The sequence below is a fragment of the Lepeophtheirus salmonis genome, unplaced genomic scaffold (assembly GCF_016086655.4).
Source record: "Lepeophtheirus salmonis unplaced genomic scaffold, UVic_Lsal_1.4 unplaced_contig_11209_pilon, whole genome shotgun sequence".
In the NCBI taxonomy this organism is placed as follows: Eukaryota; Metazoa; Arthropoda; class Copepoda; order Siphonostomatoida; family Caligidae; genus Lepeophtheirus; species Lepeophtheirus salmonis.
In genome coordinates, this window is record NW_027289459.1 from 1 (window position 1) to 8,421 (window position 8,421).

An 8,421-nucleotide genomic window follows, 5' to 3' on the forward strand; every position below is an offset into this window, starting at 1 on the left:
GGACTAAACAAAGAAAACAAGTTGTTTTTTTCATTTAAAATAGATATCTTTTAAATTATCATTTTAAAATCATTTCCTCAATAGAAAGAAGTACCCGTAACAGTTTCAAGCCATTGCTTTGCTTAAACGGTGTTTTTCCACATAAAAAAAACAGTATAAAATTAAACACAAGTAACGCCGCCGCACTTCCAGCACAATGACTCACAAACTAATAAAAAATTGTTAAGAAATTTTGAAAGCTGCCTTTTAAAGGGTAATTTTAACTTAAAATAGGTTGCATTAAAATAAAATACCATCTATGTTTGAAGACCGGAACATCTCTGCTAATGTATTATATGGACTTGAAACCCCATTCCTAGTGAGGAACTGCAATGCTATAAAGCCTATGTATACTCAATCATTGCAAATCTATCTCGCCAATTAAAATAACTGTATAAAATAATTCTTACAAAATTTATTTGCTAAAATAAAAGCTATTCAAAATAAATTCTGAGCCTAAAAGCCAAATGACTGCACTTTTGAATTCATTTTGAATCCTCATAGTACCAAGTCTTGAAAAAAAAAAAAAAAAAAAAAAACCTTTAAGTTTGTTTTGGATTTCAAGTCGGAATTAGAGTGCTACATCTAGTTTTTGGGTCAGTCCTTATTTATTAACAATAACCTGCGGTCTAGTCACACTCGTCAGTCCTTATTAAAGGTAAAGTGATCCATTATAACGTCATTGAGATTGTTATACATTTTTCTAAATTATATTTTGATGTATAATCAGGTTTGAGCGGAAAAACGAATGGCAGTCATCCTTTCTAATCATTTTTAAACGATTGAAAAGACTAACGGGAAAAAAATATGAAAGGAGTTTATTTTGTTATTGTTTATAAGGGGTTTGCTTTTACCTATTTTTCAAAGATTACTCTATCTTTTATTTATGATAGTGGATAATGTTATAATTATCATCTTTGAGGGTAGTTTAAATATAGTTTGATGTATATTCAGAAATTATTGACGGATTTTGAGGGTATTTTATTATCCACTTTGGACGGAGAGGCATGTATTTATAAAATAAATAAGCGAAGTAATAAAAAGTGCCTAAAGTCATTGATAGGTCAATGGAAAAGGATATGAATTCACTTCGATTGAGATACCCTTATATTTATTCACTAAAATGACTATAAAAAATAGTTATGTACTTATGACGCATGTGTACATAATGAATCATTCTTAGTGATTAATGTTTACATAGCGCCTCTAAACTTAGTTTTATTTCACAAATTTTTGTTATTAGCTAAGTTTGGTGCCCCTGTACGCTTTTACAACCTCCCATTCACGTTATGAGAACAGAATAATGTATCAAGACTGTCTAGAATTTATACCTCTTTTCATTTCTAAACACAGAAAATGTAGTTTTGTAGGAATGCACAATAATGCCCCCTAATTATTATGTACAAATAAGTACATATGTATACTTAAAGGGATGCACATGTTTTTAAGGCCTGATAGCATACAACAGCTGGACGAATATACCTAGGAAGCAGTTTAGGATTTATTATGACAATATCAAATTCAAATCATTAGTCATAAACTATAATTTGCATTTGCAAGTCTTGAAACTCATTATTCAAGTCGATTTTTATTTTGAGTGAGTTAATTTTTTTTAGGCAATTAAGTCCTACAAACAAGAAACAATTGTTAAATCAATACATGATTCGTTTACTCAACTCTCCACTGTGTGACGGGTAGTATAATTTCGAGACACACTAATTGGACATTTATTAGTATCAAAGACTTGAGTCAGTTGTTGTATAAGGATGAAATTTAATTCCTTTAAATATAATCTATTCCGTTTCACTTAATTTGGAAATAGAGTCAATTAAAGTTTCAGCATTCTATACTATTTAACAGCATTTTAAACTATTTAATTTAAACTTGTAATAAGAACTGAAGCTGCGCTTCGTCAGTTGTTACCGAGTCAATAAGTTCTTTAATAAGTGCTGCTCCTCGTTCTGCTTGGTCATTGACGATCGACCATATCTTTTCCAATTAGACTGAACATTATTTTACCATACCAATGGATTATCACATGAATGTTTCATCGGAAATTTTTCTTAATAATATTTGATCAACCGGGTTCGGAAGCAAAACGTGCACTGTTTATAAATCATAATTCCGTAATTAAAATAGATTGTTGGGATTTTTTTTTCTGTATATTCAGAATCTCCTGTCCTTTCTTCATAAGTAAACAATAATAAATATTTATCAGATCTTTCAACATGAGAGAGCAAGAAGTAGAAAGGCAGAGGTTCTCAGACCTTCCGGATGCCAAAATAGAGGTGGCAGAGATTATGGACATTGTGACCCAACAAAATCCATGAATCACCTCTCTAACGAGTTTGATGTAGACGAAGGGACAATCAGAATGGCTGTGAAGAAGGAGGGCCTGGTGTTGTCTTCTTAGACAAGAATCCCATGCCAGCTGTTGACGGACACTCGGAAGGAAAGGAGACTGTAGATGTGCAAGAAAGTTCGTGAGTGGATCAAGGAAAAGGGATCCACAGTAAAAACAAGTAATCTCACGAGAAGATTTTCACCCTGGACCAAGTTTACAACATTCGGAACGGCTGTTGACTAGAGGGAACATCAGAGGAGGTCAAGGGGTTGTTCTGTAAAAACATCCGGCCCAAACAATGGTCTTAGAGTTCGTGGCGTCCGACGGCATGAAGATGACTACCTTCTTTTTTAAGGTTGGGAAGAAAACCGAACAGGAGCCTACTACAAGGTACTGAGGTTTACCATACTGCCATGGTTCAAGGGCACCTACCCAGAGGACGACTATGTGTGGACCCAAGATGGTGCACCCTCACCCCCATCACGGCCGAATGCCGAAGCTCTACGCCAACAACATAGGTGATTTTTTGCACAAGGACATCTGTCCATCATCATCGCCGGATTTGTACCCGTTGGATTTTGCTGTATGGGCACTTTGGAGAGGGAGACTAACCAGACTTATCATCCGAATATGGACTCACTGAAGGCTCCCATTGTGAAGGAGTGGAACAACTTGTTGAGAAGCTCATCATCAACTCCTGCAAGGCTTTCCACCGCCATGTGGAGGCTGTCATTGCTGCTGAGGGGACCATGTTGAGAAAACATGCATTGCAGGAAATTTTTCTCCAAAAGATTTTTATATACAAAATACAACTGATAACCTCTGGATGTAATTAATGTACATATTATCTATATATGTTTTTTTCTTATGGAACGAAATATGTAATAATTTGCCATTTGAAAACTATTTTTAGGAATTATTTCCACATTTCCAATTTTCAACAACTGGTTTTTATCCCTCCATATCAGTGTGTTTGTTTTTTTCTCTTCATGTACGTATCCTAGGTCATTTTTAACTTTGTTAAAAAATTGTAATCATTTTCTCTTCATCACTTGTGATAGACGATAGATATAAAGTAGTTTAGAATATTGAAATAGTGCGTAAGCTACTTTTATTTGCAACTAGTAATACATTGAAAATTACCCCTAAACTTTCTTCTAACAAGACAAAAGATCTTAAGTAACTCATTAGCTCCATAATGAATTTTTTTTTTTTTAACTTTATTATTTTTAATAGCAAACATGAAAACGAAAATAAAAATGAAAATTGAAGACAATTAATATTTATTTTATACTATAAATTAATTATATACTTAAATCCATTGTGAGGTTAAAATTTTAAGTAAACCTTATCAATTGGGTATTTTATATCTTAGATGAAAGAATTGGTCTATATACGACAAATTGAACAATTAATTTTTTTCATTTTTATTTTTGTTGGGATGCAAAAATACAAAAATAATTGTACATATTTATGTTATTTATCAGTTAAAATATAATGTTTAGTTATTAATAATAATAAACCAAACATTAATTAATTTTGTTGTTTAGTAATCCAAGAATATACCTATAAGAGATGTGGATAAGTAATACTTATTGAGTATTTAATCTAGGTAAATATAGTTTTATACCAAAAGGAGGATTAAACTTCAATTATATTGTTATACTAAAAAAAATGGAAATTAAGATAATAGTTTTATAATTTTCCACATAATATCTTCCACAGATTTGTTTCTGTCATTAGGCATTTGTAAATTATATTGAACGTTTCGAGGCATGCTGTTCGATAACAGGCTCCACAGAAAAGTAACCCGCTACTTCATAGGTTGAAGACTTGTTTTTTTAAATGTTCCTTGAATTGGTTAGATGGAGTTGCTCTGATTAAGTATAACCTAGGAATATTTTTGTGAAATCCATAAGCATACATAGAGTATTATATATTTCTTTCTCTAGGAATCACCTGGGATCGAACGCATGTTGAGTTCAAGAGCATAATATCTCCTTAGCGCGTTGTCACTGAGCTATGGCGATTCCATTCTCGTTTTCATTAATACCATCTATTCGTCGAATCTCTAGCACCACTCCCAAAAGTCCTCCAACTCGATGTACAGGTTCAGCCTCTAAGGGCTTGGAAGCTTAATGGGATTATTTTCTGTTGAATTCATCTGAGCACATTCTATCTAATTCATTTGCTTCAACTTTGTTTCGAAGCTCAACCATCCTGGATGAATATTATTTTATTTCAGATTTTACCATTCTACTGACTGAGCAATGTAATATTCTATATACAGTATATCCAAAAATTGATTGGTCGGAATAAAATGAAATTTGGCTGATACAATCATTAGGCAATATTGAATATTTCTGATACAATAATTTTCGATCATTGCATCATACATCGGTATAAAAAGGCTCAGAAAACACCACAGGATGTTAGTTTAAATTCAATATCCGAAATGGTGAGAGAGCACTCTTTGGAGATCAGGGCCAAGGCTGTTGGCATGATAGAGGGCGGATCAAGCCAGAGAGACGTTGCTCACAGGTTACCGATTCTTCCCAGTACCATTGAGAATTGGTTTAACTAAAGGAATAATGGACACACCCTTGCAAATCAGATGGGTTAAGGAGGGAAGAAAAAATTAGCAAAGTTCCAAAACTTATGATTTCAAAATCTTTGATCAAGGAGAGGCAATCCACAAGGAAACTTGTAGCTAGATTGACTTCAAAAGCCTATCCAATATCCAAGTCATTTGTCCACAACTACTTGAGGCACTCTTTGAATGTTTTCCCATACAAATCTCGTCTTCCCTCCCAAACTTTCAGGTAACCAAAGGAAGGCCTGGGTTTTAATTCTGTTGTGAGCGGAAACACTAGACTACAGATGACTGGAAATGTATCCTCTTCATTTATGAAAGTCTATTTGAGCTATTTCATGCCTAAAATCCCCAAACAGATTGGGTTTGGGCAAGAGGTAAGGGATGTATAACACATCAAGAGCCATTTTCCAACAGAATGGTGCCCCTCCTCACCACTCCAAAAAGGCACAAAAGTGTTGTTCAGACAACTTGGATCCCTGCCAATAGTCCTGATTTGTCTCCCATAGAAAATTTCTGAGCTTTGGTTCAGAGGGAACTCAATGAAAATGCATCAGCAACTTCAGAGGATTAATTAAAAAAAAACAACTGACAAAAGCTTGAGAAAAAATTTCTCCCAATATTTTAAATAATCTGTATGAAAGGATGCTTAAAGGTCGTCATATTAAGAAGAAAATAAAGTTTATAACCAAAAAAATTCACTTGTTTAGGTTATTTCATGATTTTTTTTTTTAAACCCACCATCAATTTTTGTACATACTGTATTGTAAATTAACATAACTAATATTTACATACAAAAGAGGTTGTGTGATAAAAAATTAACATAATATTCCGATAATACAACTATTATGTGTACATACATAAATATAAAACATATACTTATATTTATTTAATTTATTTTAAAAATTGTGTAATGTAATGACGTGTAAAAGACCGGTCCTAGGACTGACAAATTTTAGTAGAAGTGGACTGCAGTCTTTTTAAACTTATTCAACACTACTCTAGACAATGTCCACCCATACTGCTAGTTAAAAAATAAAGCGAATTAAAGCTGGTATCATCTTGCCCACCAATAAATTTTTTTTGAAAACAGATGTGGCCTCTAGGGCATGGTCGTGCCACATCTCACTTTTTCTTACTCTAATATGGGATACCCTTTGTTGTATAGTAAAATATGGGCCCTTTTCTTTCACTGTGCTTAAACTTAACTAAGTGAATCTTTTTTTTTTTACAAATTAATATTTTTGATATTTATAAAATGTCCTTTTTATAAGAAAATGTACAAAATTGTAGAAAATTTTACCTATAATTCAAACTTCATATTTGAATTTTAATAATGGAAAGAAATAATTAATAAAAGAACTAATATCTTACAGGTTATCAGTTTACACACTATTTTTAATTGCATTAGGACGATGCTTTCGACAATTTTCACATCCCTAACTATATTATAGATTTACTGTAGATCCTTCCCTGAATAAAATAATTGCCGAATATTATTTGAGTGTAAATCAAAATAATAAAGTATTATTTTGCCATGTTTTAAAATAAGTATGTTCAGTCCGTTTATTTGAGCAACGTGAGTTGTTCATTTCAATGACCTTTTCATATAGTTAAAGATGAAAATACGGTGTACTTTTGGCTTGTCCGTTTTTAAATCTGAATTTTCTGTTCCTTACCAATTTGTCATTATTATTTACTAGTAATGGAAATTCTGGCTTGTTTTATAGAACCAGCTCTTTCGGCTCAGCTCACTAAAAAGAGCCGGCACTTTCAACTCACAAAAAGAGAAAACACTTTCCTTTGCAGAGCATAATTTGCCCTTATTACTTTTTATTTTATAAAAGAAATCCCCCCGAAAAATCCTTCTATTTTTGGTTCAAATTTCATCTGCACGAAAAAATATAATAATCAGGCAAGAACTCCATCATTTGGGGTGAGTTAGTTCCCGACGTTCACTTCAAAGAGCAGCTCATAGAGCCGTTCTGCTCGCGAACAACACATTACTATTATTTAATTCCTGAGTAGTCAACATCCTTTCCTAAATAGATTCAATTATATGTATTCAAACCCTGATGGAACCTGGATATGTGCTCATAAAAGACGCAGCATAATCCTGAGGATTTTTTGCAAATTTAGAATTGTTAGTTCTTGTGAGACGCAGAGTATAATTGGGTATCGACAAAGGAGTAATTCTAGCAAATTTACTTGTTTATATCCTTTTGGCCTTCCTCCTGATTAACAGTTGATTGTAGCTGATCTAATGAAACCTCATGAGGATTCTTTAATCTTTCTCTCCGATCCTAAACATTCTTCAAATTGTTAGCATTACCATGTTGATTTTCGATTTCTTTTTTTTAACATGCTCATTCTACACTTGGATTTTCATCATTGCATATAGACAAGTATTAGGTACAGTTAATAGAAATACAAAGTTACAATCATATGGAAGAAATCTAGCAGAAGAAACTGAAGGTCTTACCGGGTTTCGTCTCAACTCTGCAAGCTTCTGAGGATGGACGAATTTACAAAACTTATTGAGTGGGATGTCATTCAAACACTTCGATTGATAGGTAACTGTGGTGTATCTTTAAAAAATGGTGTGCATTCTACGATCATTTTCGTTGTAAAACATAATGATAGTTAACCTTTGATTTATGAGCCATTTTTGACCTAGTTCAAAACTGTATGTATTTAGTTCTTTTTAGAAAAAGGTTTCAAGGAAGTTGAGACGGGAAAATTGCAGTTCTCTTGGATACCTATTCAAGTAGATATACTTGGAAAAGTAAAAAAAAAAACATATTATCAGCAACCTACTAAGTAATAGAGGAGAGTGAGGATACATGTTACAAAAATCTTTTTTTTTTAAACTGTCATAATTTTCACAATTTAAAAGATAATTCAACGCCCGTGCAGCATGACCTAGTGAGTTATCTAAGACAAATAATCCAAAAGTATTTTTGATGTGTTGTAATAATTAATAGCCATTTATTGGCGTTTTTGAAAAACCAACAAAAAGTAGGATACTTGATACACCTGGAGGAAACATGGTAAAGGTTAGGATTAGACATGTTATAACAGTAGGAAACATGTTAAATGTAATTTGTTATATTCAAGAATTTATTTTACTTTTTATTCCCGTATTTATAAATCAGTATGTTATATGTGTCTAAGTGAGTAAGACTTCTTATTGACACAGCCAAACTGGTGACCACGACGTGATGGCTAGAAGTGGCCAAGTTATAGAAGTACCTCAAGTGGCAGGGGAGTCAAAATTATCTTATTTTGATTGAACAAACCCAAGTCCTAGTTTCGCAGACTAGAAGCTCAATATGGATATTTCTAAGTCTCAGAAGAGACTGACAAATATTACAGCTTGCTGTTGACTGTGGCCGACAAAGTTTTTGATGTCTTAGATAATGAAAAGTCCAAAATTCTCAAAGAA

At 32.9% G+C, this 8,421-nt stretch overlaps 1 long non-coding RNA gene across 1 annotated transcript; it reads left to right on the forward strand.

Moving 5' to 3' along the window:
* The first annotated feature begins 3,890 nt into the window (after nucleotides 1-3,890).
* On the forward strand, nucleotides 3,891-5,705 carry LOC139907439 (uncharacterized). Its single transcript, XR_011784040.1, has 3 exons — nucleotides 3,891-3,995; nucleotides 4,109-4,267; nucleotides 4,336-5,705. It is a non-coding gene; the product is annotated as an uncharacterized lncRNA (long non-coding RNA).
* The last annotated feature ends 2,716 nt before the right edge of the window (nucleotides 5,706-8,421 follow it).